Source organism: Grampus griseus, assembly GCF_964374135.1.
Source record: "Grampus griseus genome assembly, chromosome: 13".
In the NCBI taxonomy this organism is placed as follows: domain Eukaryota; kingdom Metazoa; phylum Chordata; class Mammalia; order Artiodactyla; family Delphinidae; genus Grampus; species Grampus griseus.
The window spans coordinates 41,684,329-41,702,354 of record NC_139007.1 but is presented as its reverse complement, the minus strand read 5'-3'; positions in this window follow the sequence as shown (position 1 = coordinate 41,702,354).

Below are 18,026 nucleotides of genomic sequence, written 5' to 3'. Positions count from 1 at the left end.
TGAGATACCTTCTGAGCCCATGACAAGTTTCCTTTAGTCAGATGTTCCCATCTTCCATTTGCTCCAAAATGCTGCTCTGAGGCTGGCAGCCCAGAGAAGCATGTTTGTTAAAAGAATGAACAAAATCGTTAGAATAAATAGGTCATGTTTGAAGACCTCCTTAATGAGTAAAGGGCATGTGCTTTGGTGCAAGAGTTCAGGGACATTTATTCTGGCTGATCTGGGGACACTAGTTTTCAACTATGTTCTAGATCATTGCCACTACCCAAAAAGGGCATCTCGATTAGTGAGGTGTTGTTAGACACTGTTCTGGTGGTATTTCAGTGAGTGTAGCCTCTTCCCAACCTGATTTTAAGCAGAGTTCAGAGACTATGGTTTTTATTTCATTCATTCATTCATTCACTCATTCTTTCAACCAAAAAGTGCCAAAGTGCCAGGCATTATGCTAGGTGATGGAAAATAATAACAAGCATGTACATGGGACTTTATTGTTGTCAAAGTGCTTTTGGGTAAATTACCTTATTTATCCCTCTAAATAGCTCCATGAAACAAAGTGATCTTATTTCCATCTTACAGGCAAAAAGAAAAGTAAGAGGAAATAATGCAAAGAAAAAGTAAAGGGGTAAGAAGTATTTATTAACTGACCAAAGGTTCTGAACATCCCATCCAAGCTGGTGCTGGCAGGAAAACGACACACCCGAGGGGCATGGACCTTGATCCCTGAACTTACGAGCTGCTTTGCCCAGCCCAGCACTGCATGCAAAGAGTCACTATATAAACACTTTGGAGGAAGGTAATTTTGATGTTGGTAAGATTTCAGGTTATGTCGGGGAAGGGAAAAAGGATGCTAATGAATTCCAGGAGCCAGAAAAAAGGAGGAGATTAACAATACTTGTCCAAATATGTGTGTGTGTATAGGGGTGCTAGGGAGGACAGGCAAGACTTAAAGGAAAGTAATGAGGGTGAGGTTGATTTCAGTCTGGGGGGAAGGACAGCCCATCACAAAGGACGTGGGGCCCAATGAAGGCATTAGAGCACAGAGACTCTAATGGAGTCCAAGGACCCTTTCCAGGATGTTACAAACTGGCCTCAGGAAAAAGGAAACACTCTTCGTGCTTTCACCAAAAACTTGCAGCCAGCAAAGTGGTTCCAGATTTCTGGCAGCCTTTTAAATTAGCTTCAGTCCCAAATTCAAGGAAGAAACTGCCCTAGCTTCCTTTGTTTCTCAAAATTTCCCTTTTCTGTTGCACCAGGGCAGCTGAAGATGCTCCTCACTGATGAGCTTGTGGCTGTTCAAAGACGGTGGCTTCACAGATGAATCAATGAGCCAAGTATTTACTGGAGATCAGCCTCGGGCTCACCATGGTGAGGCAGGCTGTGATAAGAACAGATGGACAGTATCGCGGACAGCAGGCTGCCGGCATCAAGTACTGTGTGCTAATTTGCAGCAGTGCGCTTGTGATATACCCTTGTGGGTATATGTACTCAGCAAAAGAGGTTATAAGTGAGTGGGAAGCAGCATCAGATAGGTGGTGCGGGGCCATATCACAAAAAGCCTAAAGAGGAAGGAAGTTAAGTCAGAAGCTTTAACTAAAGTCTGGTGGCACAGTAAGTATCCAAATCTGTTGAATATACCCATGCATGAATGATTTAAAACGAGCGTATTGTTCCAGACCCAGGACACAGTCATCTCCTCTAAAGCACTGGGTCCTGGGTGTCACATTGTGTCAAAACACTTGTGTGATATTCACAGTTTTGTAGAATTATTCTGAGATTAGAGAAGGACAGAGGGCTATACTTTTCCTGAAGACAGTGACTTTTGACTACCTGAATCTATGATCACTTGGATACAGAGGAAAATCTGAAAGACAAGAGTACAGAGAGATGATGAGTGAAAGAGAAGTCACTGCTATCCCCAAATTCTCCTTCTGCTCAAGAATGGCCCCAGGAGAGCAGCCACAGGCAACGTGCAGCCTGGGAAAGGAGCTTCACCATCGCCCCTGCTGCATCCCTGCTCAACAGCCACTTCTGCAAAAGATGGTCCATACCGACCGACCACTGAGTCTTTTTTTTTTTAACATCTTTATTGGAGTATAATTGCTTTACAATGGTGTGTTACTTTCTGCTTTATAACAAAATGAATCGGCTATACATATACATATGTTCCCATACCTCCTCCCTCTTGTGTCTCCCTCCCTCCCATCCTCCGCATCCCACTCCTCTAGGTGGTCACAAAGCACAGAGCTGATCTCCCTGTGCTATGTGGCTGCTTCTCACTAGCTATCTATTTTACATTTGGTAGTGTATATATGTCAATGTCAGTCTCTCACTTCATCCCAGCTTACCCTTCCCCCTCCCCGTGTCCTCAAGTCCATTCTCTACATGTGTCTTTATTCTTGTCCTGCCACTAGGTTCCTCAGAACCTTTTTTTTTTTTTTTTGGTTCCATATATATGTGTTAGCATACGGTATTTGTTTTTCTCCTTCTGACTTACTTCACTCTGTATGACAGACTCTAGGTCCATCCACCTCACTACAAATAACTCAATTTCGTTTCTTTCTATGGCTGAGTAGTACTCCATTGTATATATGTGTCACATCTTCTTTATCCATTCATCTGTTGATGGAGACTTAGGTTGCTTCCATGTCCTGGCTATTGTAAATAGAGCTGCAATGAACATTGTGGTACATGACTCTTTTTGAATTATAGTTTTCTCAGGGTATATGCCCAGTAGTGGGATTGCTGGGTCATATGGTAGTTGTATTGTAAATAGAGCTGGAGTGAACATTGTGGTACATGACTCTTTTTGAATTATAGTTTTCTCAGGGTATATGCCCAGTAGTGGGACTAATGGGTCGCATGGTAGTTATATTTTTAGTTTTTTAAGGAACCTCCATACTGTTCTCCATAGTGGCTGTATCAATTTACATTCCCACCAACAGTGTAGGAGGGTTCCCTTTTCTCCACATCCTCTCCAGCATTTATTGTTTATAGATTTTTTGATGATGGCCATTCTGACTGGTGTGAGGTGATACCTCATTGTAGTTTTGGTTTGCATTTCTCTGATGATTAGTGATGTTGAGCATCCTTTCATGTGTTTGTGGGCAATCTGTATATCTTCTTTGGAGAAATGTCTATTTAGGTCTTCTGCCCATTTTTGGATTGCCGACCACCGAGTCTTAAGTGCCATGATTCGTTGTGCCTTCCTGACCCCCCAATCCTTTCAAATATATGTTGCTTATCTTGATAGTGTCAAAGACATAGAATTGTGTAGAAAACTGTATATTGAGGAGTAAATTAGAAAAGGAAACGAAGAAGGAGCAGCTGGAGAGGCTGGGAAAACTGGGAGGCTTCTGAGAGGCATCCAAAGAATGTTTCTGAAACAGCAGTGATCGACTAAGTCAAATGCACTGATGAGTCCAGTAACATGAGATCTGAGAGCCCTGGGTTTGGCAACGTGGAGGTCACTATCGATCTCAACAAGGGCAGTTTGAATGCAGAGGTGGGGACAAAAGTCTGATGGGAGAGGTCTCGGGAGAGAATGGAGAAAGCACTGACAACTTTTCAAGATACTTTGCCCTGGGAGGCAATACCCCAAACCATCCTTTTACCTGCCTTAACTTTCAGAACAGCAGAGAGAATGGCCATTGGAACTTCTCTAGCTGGAATTCTAGGATCCAAAGAAGAGAGGATGGATGCTGAAGATTTCACCTGACTGTTTCGTCCAAAGTCTGCCTTGTGCGTCCTTCTTACCACCACAAAGGCTGACTGTATTCTGAAAACTCCCCATAGAAGGCTTGTCCCTGAAGTTGAAACCCTCGGTCATTGTGGTCAAATGAACCACACCCTCACTCAAGCCCCGAACATAAGCAGGGATGCCTTGACCCTGAGAGATGTATTGTGCAGCCTCCCTCCCAGGCACTGAAATGTCTTTAAATAACAAGGTTTCTAAGCTGGTGGGAGCAATGCACTGTTGTACACACACTCTGGAGATGGAGAGCTAATTAACCTTGAACTAGGCAAGTTTCCAAGTCTCTCAGAGAAGTTTATTTATGTCTCATATAACTGAGGGCAATGACGGCAGCCTTTGATTTTGGTTCTACGTTTGAGAAGGTGTGAGGCATTAATGCTAATGGACAGCAACATGAGTAAATGAGCACCAGCTTGCAAGGAGTTAAGGAAAATTATAAGATTCTCTCACAAGTTTCTAGAAGACACCATAGCATACTTTTCATAACTGTGACACCTAAGAGGACACAAGACCAGGCTCCAACAAGGCTGGAGGGGTAATACTAGCTGTCATTTACTGAGCGCTTACTCTGTGACAAGCACTGCACAAGATGCTCTGTGTGCATTATTGCTTCATCCTCACAAGAGTCTTGTGAAGTAGTTACTTCTGTTAAACTCAATTTAAAGTTGGTGGGAAATGAGGTTGAGTGAAGTCTCACGGTTTCGTGCCATTCCCATGGGAATCGCAGGTGACTATGCAAAGCACGACAGTTAGAGCCTGGTCTGTGGAGGTAAGATGCCTGCAGTTCACCAAGGAAGATGGAACCAGGGCTTCACGAAGAAACCAACCTGCTTCACTGCCCTGCATCTGAAAATGCTTTGGCAATAGCCAACATCCTTCAAAAGCCTCCATTAGAGAAAGAAAATGAAATGCTTCCTTTGTGAACTGAGACAGAGCCACAAATGGCCTAGAAGGTGTGGAGCAGGGGGGTTGCTCCTTATATAGAAGAAACCTTGTAAATACGACATTCATTTCTGGACAGAGCAGTCCGCTGTTTATTGAGGGAGGCTGGGGTCTGGTTATCAGCTCAGCTAGACCATGCATGTCAAAGAGGGAAAGAATAAAAGACAGCTTCCATTTGCTACAGCCCATGTGCCCAGTAAGATTTTTCTTTTTTTATTATGGTAGTTATTTTAACAAGGTGAAATTTAATACAACACCAGTACTAGATACCACCAAAGAGTAAACGGTGCGTGTGAGGCTGACATTTGGCATATAAAGGCAGTAGCTGTTGGTTTCCAGAGCCTTAATGGGCTACCGAAGGCCAGATCTAGGCAAAAGTTTCAAATAAGAGTGATCTTCAAAAGTTCTTTTGATCGACACCTTCTTCATTTAGGAGACCCCAGACAGCCTCAGGTGACTGCTACCTGCAAGTAATCCCAGCGGCCTCTCCCCCATGGAGGCCCCTATTCCTGCCCCTTCTTGCTCTCGTCAGAATTCATGTCCTGGACTCAATTTTGTGAGCTCCCTCCGAGGTGATCACCAAACTGATTAGAACAGAGGGCTGGTTTTTCGTGGGAGGAAAAGCACTCTTAGGTGCTGTTCAAGCCACTGCCAACTCACCTTCCTTTATCCTGCTTTGGACCCACCTCCGAAACTGGCCACGCCTTTCCCAGGCTGTGAATTGAGCATGTGAGAGGTGTGCATGTGCTAAGCAAGAGGTCCAGGGGGAGGATCCATTTATATAAAATGATCTTCACAGATCTGATCATTATTTAATAGAAATTAGTTTCTCAAATCCAAGTGAGATACTAATAAGACAAAAACTACTCTCTGAAAAGGTTGCTTTTTCCTACTCAAACCTTCCCCCACATCACAAAACAAAAAAGCAACTCATATGCACACAGCCCAGCCTTGTAATTCAGTGTCTGTGCTTCGCTACCACACAGAACTAGGTTAGTTTCCTGTTGTTTCTGTTACTTGTTAAAGGATAACTGACTGACATCAGGCAACAACTTTCCTCAACTACAAGACCAAGGTTGTAATAATATATGCCCCAAAGGGCTTTGTGCAGATCAGATGTGATAGCTCATGTGAAACCCTTAGTACCACACTTGGCTTCTAGTGAACATTCAGAAGATGTTGGCCACAGTACCATCACTGCTTGAATAATAATAGCTACACTTACTGTGTAGTTTACCCAGTGCCGAACACTGTTCTAAGCAAGAAAGCTTGGAACGTAGGTTAACTCATTTAATTGTCACAGTCCTACAATGTAGGTACATTGTCCCCATTTGAAAGAGGAGCAAATGAAGGCACAGAGAGATTAAGCGATTTGCCAAAGCAACACAGCATGCAAGTGGCGGAGCTACAGCTCAAACCCTAGTAGTCAGGCTCCAGGGTTCACACTCTTTACTAGGACCACCAAGCTCAGCTGCACCTGATGAGGGCTTCTCGAAGGCACACCAAGTTGGACTCCATCTTATAGCAAAGAAAAGTTGTTTGTGAGGCCAAGAGAAGATTATATGTGAACTCTGTCCCCAAAAGGAAAACAGAATTAGCAATTCAAGAGCCTGGAGGAGACTTCCACTGGGAGAATATCAACTCTACATGGCCAGCTGGAAGTGAGTGGTTCTCAAATCTGCAAGTTAAGGTCCAAGTTTCTATAAAGTTGTGAAATTTAAGGGGACAATGTTCCTCACCAGAAATGAACACAGGTCACTATGAAGTCAGAGACTAAAGAGATATTCTATAAAAAGTGCTAGTGAAAGAAGGGTGGGGCAGGAGGGGAAAAGGAAACAGAAGGGAGGAGGGAAGGGAGTAATAGTCCTGGAGTCGTAATTCACACGCAGCACAGGATCTGGCAGCGTTTATGGGGACGGCCTTGCCAATAGTACACACAATACACAATGCTCTAAGGACCTGTAGGATGTTGAAATGCTTTCTTGAACGAGATTCACAAAGGGAATTCTTGTTGTTTGACGTTCCTTCAGGTTTATTAGGCCACAATGACCTGTGTGAATTACTGTGTGTGCCACAGGGCAGCATTTAGCATATGTTCCCACTTGTATTTATTAATGCACGAGTCTTGTCTCTCCAGTTTGGATGCTGCTATATGCCTCGTATTTAATTCACTCATTTGATACTAGGGGAAGGAAAGAAGGAGGGGAAAAGAAAACCCTTTGTGGAGATTTGCCTGAAGTTTTCTTTTCAATAACTCTAAAGGAAATTTTCCAACTTGTGATTCTTTTCAAAAAGCATCTCATCTTTTAATAAAATCTCTTTAAATTTGCATCAAAAGAGGAGATCTGCACCCAGGGATTCATCAGGATAAAGTCTGGGCTTGCTCTACCTTTAGACTGCAGCTCCAGGAGCCAAAACTATTAGCTGCTGACCCTGCGGACGTTTCCTGGCCAAGTGGACAAAACCAAACCCAGGGTCCACTGAGCAAGTAAAAGGCCTCCAAGGTGTTTGCCGTTCCACCTTATATTTGGGAGTAGTTCTCCTGTTGCCATGGAGATAGAAGCCCTTTAGTTGGCGGGAGAACTATTATTTTCAGCGGCTGGCTACATGTTGGGAAGCATTATTATTAGTATTGTTTTTCTTTTCTCTCTCTTTTTTTTTTTTTGCAAATAGCACCTATCATTTCTACCAACAAACTCTGAAAAGTGGTTATAACCACTTAAGAGTAGAAGGGAACAAATAAATTGCATTTCAGCTCCTTTCCTTGCAGTCGTGCCTTTTGAGGGAAAGTAGAAATGATAAAGCAGGAGAATGGGCAATGTGTTCTTAACAGTTGTGAGCTGCAAGCTAACCATCTATGCTGTATCGCTGCCATTAGGTACTCTAGAAATTCTGCATTGGGCTGAGCCAAGGCGGCATTAGATCTGTGAATTGCCCTCCACTTGCCTGGTGACCTTAGAGCTGAGAAGGGCTCCATGCCATCTGTATAGGCAACGACTCCAAAGGCGGCTTCCTGCTCCCAGGGCAGCATGGGGCCAAGCTGCTGCCTCCCCAGCCTCTTTTTTGATTTCCTAAAGGAGTTCTTTGACCACACAGATAAATTCTCATTTCAATTCAGGCATGTACACCTACAGGCTGATCGACAGAGACACCATGAATTGAATGATAAATAATACATGCAGACAAAGACAACACCAGTGCTTATTTGCAGATGAAAGAACACTAGAAATTATTTCTGATGGAAATATAAAAGATTAAATTCAAGCAGGGAGTGGGGGAGGAAGTATTTTTTTAAAGCTCCTGAAGAAACAACCTCATTGTTTCACTTTCAAAAAGGCACTTTCTGTCTTGAGTTGGGAATTCAGTGGGCACTGGTAACTCAGACCCCAACGAAGATGCACATCCCCTAAGGCCAGAGCCCAAGGGAGCAGAAATGGAATTTAAATCTAAGATAGGGCACCTGCTGGTGGAGCGGTCTGGAATCTCTCTCCCTCCTTCTGGTGATTTTCTTTGGGGAACTCTGCCTTTTCCACTCCCATGCCATACAGCCAAATGGTATTGTGTCCCACCATCCACAGTGATGGGAACAGAGTTGGGACCCAAGTCCCAGTGAGACCCAGTTGCTGGGCCTGCCACTACTTTCACTGAAGTGTCCAGCCGGTGGGATGTAAGCCTGGAGCTGCTGGGGTACATGCGGTCAGGAGATCCTGCCTTGAGAACACAGGAGAACTGAGCCGAGAAACGGAGAGATCCAGATTCCTCCCAATCGTGTAGCGTGAGTGCCTGAGTTCAGCCATTCCTGAAGCCAGGCTAACCTCGACATTTCAGTTACACGAGCCCATTAATTCACTTTTGTGCTTAAGTCAGTTTCAACTGGGTTTCTGTCACTTTCACCCAAGCACTCAGTCATGTGGACGGGTGGTTCCCGCTCAGATAGCTTACATCGCTGTGTAATAGAAACAAACCTGAGTTTGAATTTATGAGGAAAAGAGATGGAGAGATTATCACCCTATGCCTAGGCAATCACAAAGCCCAAGTTGGGCAACTTCTCATCTCGCTGGTATGATTCCAGCCTCACCTGTGATACTAAAGCTCCCAAGGGGGACTTGAGTGAGAACTTGTATTGTTAAAACTGAGAGGGTTTGGAGATCCTAACTGAGAATTACTCGTGGTACCCCTAACCTTAAAGTTTGACAGCTTAAATAAGTAAATATGCATAAATATGCATAATATGCATAAACATATATAGATATGGGTGTATGTACAAATATAGATAATTACCAACATGAAGGCAATCTTCTTGTGGGTATTAGTAAGAAGGTTTATCCCACTGATGGGCAAAACTTACATAAGTAAATCCAGGCTTATCAAGTGATAACTTAGGGAGTTAATTTATTAACTAAGGATTACATAAGATGTCTAGAAAGAATTACGTGGCAGACAAGGCAATTGGGGAAACACTTCTCAGAAGGAGGGATCCTGCCCTGGGAAGACACCCCAAAAGAGGTTTCATACAATATGGAAAATGCAGTTTAAAAGGGGCAAATTAAAACAAAATTGAGAATCAACAATGAACGTTACGAGAATATACGTTGCTGGAAACAGGCAAATGAGAAAGCTGTTTTTATAAACTGCTCCAAGCAGGAGAGACGACCGTTTATAAAGAAGAGGAAACCATGAAAAACCTGATATCCTGTATCTCAGGGTTTAGGAAGATTCCCACAGGGAGGAATCTTCCAGTCTATAGGGAGGAGCTGGTGTAGATGATTCCTACCCTCATGCAGATGGTTCAGAAGCCAGGCTCAGAAGATGAGCCGTATTCTCTTCTCTTTCCACGGACACAGCCTCCAGTCAGGCTCTTTGATTCCTTACCCAGAGCTAATCTACCCAATCCTTTTGACTTTACCTTCAAAATATAGACCGTAGCTTATTCTCCCCCTTAGGTCCTGGACACCATCAGCCCTCACATGGGTTACTGTGAGCATCTCCTGGTTGGTCTCCCTGCTTCCACCCTCGCCCTCCTACAGTTGCTTCTATAGACCACAGAGTGAGCCTTTGAAAACACGAGTCAGATCACGTCACTCCTCGGCTAGAAACCGCTCCATCTCCCCAAGGAAAAGCCAAAGTTTGAAGGGTCAGAACAAAGAATGATTATGACACATTTCAGCCAGATAAAGAAATGAAAGCAAAGGGCAACATTTTGGTTGTTTCTAGTTGAAAGTGCAAACCCAACAGAGAATACTAGTATACTGATTTTCAAAGGTTCATAAGGCAAAAGCTATCAAACATTTTAAAATAAAAGGAGAGGAGACTTGAAGCATTATGGGGAAGAAGTAACAAGCACAGGACTGAAGTCGGATTGTCTGGATTTATAGCCCAGCTCTGCCACTTAACTAACTGTGAGATGCTGGACAAATTACTTCACTTCCCTAGGTCTCAGTTTTTTCATCTGTGAGATGAGGGCACTAGCCATACCTACCTTATCAGGTTTTTTGAGGATAAGATAATACATGTAGTGTGCTTAAAACCTTGCCTAACATATTGTGAGAATTCAATCAATGCTATTAATAGTTACCATTGTTTGTGTTAAAGAAAAATTTTCTGATAATCTATTTATGAGAAAGTATCAAAATATCACTATAATCATGCTTGCAAGGGCAAAAGGCCCATAGTTTGCCAAGTCAGAGACACTCTAAAGGCAAAGAGAATGGGGCAAATATCATTGTTAGATACAAAAGAAAAAGAACGCCTGGTTAAAGGTCTCTGAACTCTTTTCTGATAACCAGCTGAAGTCAACTGGGTGGGTAAGTAAGTAATTTCCTAGACCCAATCTTCATCTCATTAAAATTCAGCAGAAAACTGCATAAGCGTTTCTTTTCTAGGAGGAATTTATAGATTTTTATCACATAGAAAAGTCTGCTCCAGACCAGATTTGGAACAATTTTTCTATTACAGAAGAGAAGTACACTAAAGCATCATATTCTCTCACTGTTTCCTTGGAAGTTTTCTATAAGAGGAGAGTGATGACGAGTCATATTATCATCTCAAAATAACAAGAGTGAGGCCTCACTCCCAAAGTAGACCAGGTTTATGTGTTTAGGTCATATGACATGACAGTAGAAGAGTATAAAAGGCAATCCCATTCATAATAACAATTCAATGATATAATGGAAAGAAGATAGTATTTTAGCCAAGCAGACTTATAGTCAAATCCTGGTTTGGTCACGTCACCTAACCTCTCTTAGTCTCACTTTAATTATCTGAAAATAAAGATGATGATCTCTATCTCACAGGGTTATTGTGTGGATAAGGTAAGACAAAATACATCAAGTACCCAATATGCTGATATGTCACATAAACTCAAGATAATATTCATCTTCCCTTTTTCCTGCTCCCCATTCCCCTCTACCTGCAATGCCAACTGTAGCTAGCAATCGTCAACTTTTATGTCAAATACAACCCATTAAGTCTCCAAGCTAGTTGTCACACCCCCGTTTCCTGCATTTATTAGGAATCTCAGGAGGGGAGCAAAGTTAGCAATAATCAGCCTCTCCCATACACTCCAAATGGCCTCACTTATCATGAAAACCTAAAGCTCACGTCTAGGGTATTATTTTCTACTGGTCCCAATATGTCCAGTCTTCAGAGCTCCAGAACTGTGTGAGACTCCCAGTGCGGCTGGGAGAATGTCCCTCTCCCTCACCACTGGGCCATGCTTTGTTACTTGAGCTTATGTCCACAGTCTGAGTGGTTCCAACCAAGCACAGCACTCACCTGCTCCTTGGACTGGGTGGGGACACATGTTACAGTATCTCCTCCATCTCCCTCATCTTCTTTTCTTGCTCCCAGTTACAAAATAAAAATTCCCATGCGTTAGATGAGAAGCAAACACGGCGGTGGTCTGCATTTGCGGGAGAGGATGGAGAAGGGGTCGTTTATTGGAAGCAGTCAGTTCACTATGCTCAGAATAAACCTTTATTGAACATTCTGAATTTGAATGATGTCCAAGGAGGGGAGAAAATATAGCCTCAAGCTCTATTATATTCATGGCCATTTGAGAGGAGGAACCTCCTCCTTAAAGCCAGAAAAGTCATGTCTCATTCTCTGTTATATCCTCCATACACTTGCTCATAATGGAACATCAACAGTTACTGAAAGCATGAATAAATTAGTGAATATTCCTCTCTAGCCAACTTAATATATACTCAAAAGATGTGATTTTTTTCAAATTTTATAATATATCTTAATATTTATTTAATGAAGTAAACGCTTCATTTCATAAAATAGATGTGACCAGGGGATTGTAAGACAACTGGTACATTTATTCTGTAGGTTGGAATTCTATCATGTGAATTTTTGGAAGATGTGATTCTTGTCAGACCAAAACATTTTTTTTTGAAGACGTACTTTTTAATGTGTATTCTTACACCTTTTGAATTTTTTTTACCATATGCATGGATTACTTCTTTTTTTTTTAATAAATTTATTTATTTATTTATATTTTTAACTTTGGCTGCATTGGGACTTCGTTGCTGCGCACGGGCTTTCTCTAGCTGCAGTGAGCGGGGGGCTATTCTCTGTTGCGGTGTGCGGGCTTCTCATTGTGGTGGCTTCTCATTGCGGAGCAGGGCTCTGGGCATGCAGGCTCAGTAGTTGTGGCTCATGGGCTTCAGTAGTTGTGGTGCACGGGCTTAGTTGCTCCGCTGCATGTGGGATCTTCCCAGACCAGGGCTCGAACCCGTGTCCCCTGCATTGGCAGGCGGATTCTTAACCACTGCACCACCAGGGAAGTCCCAGACCAAAACATTTTTGATGAAGTATCAGGGCACTGAAAATGACGGCTTCCTGTGTGAGTGGGGATAATAAAACATGTTCATTAGAACATGTTTTATTAGCGATTGGGCTCAGATCAATCAAATGAGACTCAACGAAGAAAAACAAAGTGGTTCCCATATGAACAAATATGGAGGAAGCAGAGAATTGGGACTGTTGGTCCAGCTAAGCACAAGTCATAAATGGTTTGGAATCCACAGAGGGCCTCACGGCAACAGCAGACCGTGGTGTGTTGGGCTGGGCTGCAGGGATTTTACTCTAAGGTCAAACAGGCATGTGTTCATTACTTTGGATTTGGCCTTCACTAAGTACAAACCCGGTGGGGATACTAAGTATATTCTTCAAGTTCCAAATTTCAAAACCAATGTAGACCAATCAGAGAAGTTTCCGAGGAAAATGAGAATAATAAAAGTTTTGAAAGATAAGTCTTATGAGAAAATACCAAAAAAACGGCCTATGTTTGTTTTTTAAGGAGAGAGATGAAGGGGAGCCATGAGTCTTTAAGTGATTAAAGTGACTTTACAGAGAGGACAAAAATGATTTAGTCTCTTAAGTGAAGTAAGTCAGAAAGAAAAAGACAAATCCCATACGATATCACTTATATATAGAAACTAAAATATGACACAAATGAACTTACCTGTGAAACAGAAGCAAACTCACAGACATAGAGAACAGAGTTGTGGTCACCAAAGAGAGAAAGGGGGGAGGCGAGGGATAAATTAGGAGTTTGAGATTAGCAGATATAAACTACTATATATAGAATGGATAAACAAGAAGGTCCTACTGTATAGCACAGAGAACTGTATTCAATATCCTGTGATGAACCATAATGGAAAAGAATACATACATATATAACTGAATCACATTGCTGTACACCAGAAATGAACACAACATTGTAAATAAACTATACTTCAATTGAAAAAATGATTTAGGGGCTTCCCTGGTGGCGCAGTGGTTGAGAATCTGCCTGCCAATGCAGGGGACACGGGTTCGAGCCCTGGTCTGGGAAGATCCCACATGCTGCGGAGCAACTGGGCCCGTGAGCCACAACTACTGAGCCTGCAAGTCTGGAGCCTGTACTCTGCAACAAGAGAGGCCACGATAGTGAGAGGCCCGCGCACCACAATGAAGAGTGGCCCCCGCTCGCTGCGACTACAGAAAGCCCTCGCACAGAAACGAAGACCCAACACAGCCAAAAATAAAATAAATAAATTTATAAAATGCCTGATGTATATTTTTTAAAAAATGATTTATTCTCTCCATACACAGTGGAGAGTTGAAATAATAAAGACATGGTGCCGACAGTGCTTCATGAGCGCTGGTAAACCCATGACATAAGACGATGAGGACAAGCATTGGCATGGTCTGCTCCACTTGAAGTAAAGGCTGGCCTTTAGTCAACATATTACTCAAAAGCCCTGCTTTTCCACCAATAGCATAAACAAAATCTACCCTCACAGAAACCTCAGAAGGAGGAAACATTTCTTTATCCTCTCACATAGACGGTATCAAAATAAAAGTATTACATTCTCAGAAAAAGCAATATGGTAGAGTGGAGAGGCGTATGTGATCACCACCAATGCCAGTTCCTTGTAATTCCTGTGCATGTGACTTGTTGAGGCCTGCAGGTGCTGGAGTAAGTGGGGATCTCTGTCCTCTGTGAACTTGGTACACTTTAATTTGGTTTATGCCTCCCCAGTATAGGCCTAAAACCTGTACAAGTTATACTGAGAAGCCAAAAGGAGGGTTTTTCATAGCATGCTGAGCAATATGGCTCTCCTCCGGATGTCTAAGCTCCCATACATCACCAGGGATACAGCCATAGGCACTCTACAGAAAATCTGATGGCTTCTCTCCAGCTCAGGCCTGCTCTGTCACCTCAGTCCCTCACTCTGGGCATATCTGTGCTGTTCTGTGTCTGCATTCTCTGTCCTGCTGCCTCTTCCCTAGTTTGCAAGCATGCTACTTTGTCTCCTCAGATTAAAGCTTCTTGTGTTGCCTCTGCTTGGCCCTCACTTCAGACTTTGCCTCAGTGTTTTCTTTTGGATTTCCTGGGACCGCATGTATGAGAGCCAGCCTCACCTCCCCACACGCCAGGTCGGAAGTCCTGGAACCCTCAGTCTAGGAAGTATCAAGCTTGATCATGCTACCCAAGGTCACTCTGAATATAAATGAATTCTAAGTATCTAGAAGCATCATCGAGATGAAAAGTATAGACATTTGGCCCAGATTCAGAATCTCACAACCTGCCACTCTGTAAGAATGTGAAGGAAGGAGATGGAGGTCCCCTCCCCGCAACCAGGAAAAAGCACTCTCTCTGTTCTGGTAAGACTTGGGTCACAAACAGTATGCCTCCAGGGCTCAGAGAGGTGATGGAAATGGCTGAAGTGGACCAGGAAGAGGAGTGGTGGGAACCGTGGCCCAGTGGAGAACACGCCCATTTGTGTTAGTCTGCTAGGCCTGTCATAACAAAATGTCACAGACTGGGTGGCTTAAACAACAGACATTTATTTTCTCTTAGTTCTGGAGGATAGAAGTCCAAGATCAAGGAGCTGGCAGGTTTGGTTTCTTCTGACACCTCTCTCCTTGCTGTGTGGATGGCTATCATTTTGCTTTGTATTCACATGCTCTTCCTCTCTATCTGCCAGTGTCCTAATCTCCTCTTCTTATAAGGACACCAGTCATATTAGATTAGGACCCGCCCAAAGACCTCATTTTAACTTAATTACCTCTTTAAAGACCCTATCTCCAAATCTAGTCACATTCTGAGGTACTGGGTGTTAGGACTTCAACATATGAACCGGGGGGACACGGTTTAGCCCCTGACACCATCTAAAAGAGGAGTCATTACTTGACTCTTGCTAACGTGTGCCGTCATAAGATGGGTCCAACATGGACAGTACATCTTATTTTTCAGGAGAAAGCAGAAATCTGGAAGTCCACGTGAAATCCTCAATTCTTAAATGTGGGCTGTAGGGGTCCCCGGGGTAGCCAGTTTATGACCTCTTCAGTGAGGCATGTGGCTCCCCTTGGAGCCCCACAGTGGGCATGGCCACTTGAGATGCTTGAGATTAGGAAGCCTAAGCAGCTGCGAAATATTCACTGGCCAGCCCCGTGGGCCTCTTCCCCCAATAACGTGCTGATCTTGACCTTGCAATGGAGAGAAGGGCTGAGGGAAGACCAGCCTCAGCAAAGAGTGGAAAGAGAAAGAGCGCATTTCTCCCTAAAGCCCGGGCTCTGGGGTGTAGCATCCTGCCCCAGGCCCCAACCTGGTTCTGCTTGGCCTTTCCAGGGCAGGAGATGACACCACGTGGCAAGTAGCCCAAAGGGGAAACTGAACAAACTATTATGTGGAAGTCAAAGTATTTAAAATTGTTGCTTTTCACGCCACAAGCTTCACCCCCAGCACCAGGGCTCAATGATCTCACTGACTCACATCAGCACCACTGTCTTCAGGGATAGATGGATGGAGTATGGGTTGTTTTTTTTGCGTGTGTGGAGGACACAGGAATGCATGGGAGAGTTGGGTCCCCAAAGAGCCTACTCAGAAGCCCAATTCTGAGTGATCTTCAGGAAAACACAATCAATCGGACCTGGCTCTGTCCCCAAGAAAATCCTATAAATAGGCACAGAGAAGAAACTAGTACATTTCAGAAAAGATCTGTTATTTCTCTGGGCTTCTTTCAAACACTTGGTTAGAGATGCTGCTTCCAGGTACAGCGCAGTAATGGTGGTGGTAGAGGGACTGTGGGCCAAGAGTCATATTTGATCCTTAAAAGGCATAACTGTGCCAAATTCTGTAGAGTCCTAGTAGCTAAAGTCCAACAGGCCCCAGAGCTGTCTGGTAGGGGCCAGGGACTAAGAAGAATGGTAGGTAGGCATCTGTCAAATGGGCAGGAGAAAGGTCATGTCCCGAGAGGCAGAGGTGAAACTAGCAAAATAGATTCATGTGGGCAAGGGCCATGATCTAATCAGGGAGGGCAAACAGGATTGCACTCATGTGCCAATGCTGATTGGTAGTGGCTGCTGGGAGTTGAACATGATCTGCAACCTTATGGGCACCCCGAAGGAAAGACAGCTGAGACTGATTAGCTCTGTCTGCCCTGAACACAGGATGGGGAGTGGCCATGACTGTTTCATCCCTGCTCTAGGAGGTCAGGCAGTACCAATCAAATACCCAGGTTTGGAGATGGGAAACATCAAGGGTGTTTCAGCCACCGAGAGGCCAGAAGCTAGGTGAAGGGTCTCAGTACAAGAAGCCAGAACAGAAACAAGGGATTTCATGTTATTTGCCTGGGGAGAAAAACAAAAAACTTAGGAGCATGGAGGTTAAAGCAGAGAACTTGAGGTGCTGGTTTTTAAAAGCTAACTGATAACCGGAAGGCCAGGAAAGAGGTAGGAACAGGTGGTTCTCAATTGCCAAAACAATCAAGGGGCCAGGACGCAGGTAAATAGGGGAAAGGAACGACAGCAGCAGTGATCAGGATGTGTGAGTGCCTGGAGGATGATTTGTTTGCCAGAGGAGCCAGGCAGCAGATACTCTCAGACCGAGGGATGCGGATGTGCATGTCTAACAGAGAACCCAGCTGCATGCAGCTGGGTAAGAAAAAGCTGGGTCCTAAAATCATTTCAGGACCCAGCCGAAGACAGGCCAATTTCTGGACTGCAAGCTCACTTATTCACTCGCAGGAGTATTTACTAAACAGCTGCACTGTGTCAGGAGCGGAGAGGAAACAAGGCATACTTGGGCCCTTGAGGAGCTCAAAGTGAGGCAGGAAAACCAGGCAGGCCCCGGTCACCATAGTGAATGTGCTCAGCACTGTGCTAAAGGTAAACACGGCATGTGGTACACGCAGGGCACAGGGGCGGCAGAAATGAATGCTCACATCCGAAAATGAGCTTGTTGGATGCAGGAGCCAGGACAGCAAATACTTATACAAAACTACCTAACATGTACCAGGCATCGTTATCAATGCTTTACACAGATTAACTCATTTCCTTCTCTGAGGGAGGTATCTTGTTATTGCCATTTTACAGATGAAGAAACCGAGGCTTAGAGATATTCAGTAACTTGCTCAAGGTCTCACATTTAGTTAAATGGCAGAGCCACAATTCGAACATTTGTGGTCTGCCCCCAGAGGCTGTGCCTTGCTGCTTCTTGAGGAAAGGTTAGAATTAGATCTAAAACGTCATTCTTGAAAGATGTTTCAGGGTTAAAATGGACCTTGGAGTCCATCTAGTCCAAGTGATACACCGGATTGGGATAGTTAGGCTAAAGCCCTCAAAAATCTTGGAATTCTAGATTGTTCTGAACCCTCTGAGACTTCAGAAGCATCCCACACTTCTCTATTAAGGGTTAATATCCCTAGGACAAAATTAATGGGTACTTGGCAAGGACGCTACTCAATCTGAAATAAAAAGAAATCAAGGACGAATGATCAGGAGGCTGGGGGCTATCGTACCAATAAGAAGCCATGATCCCTTGCCCAGTTTCCAGATA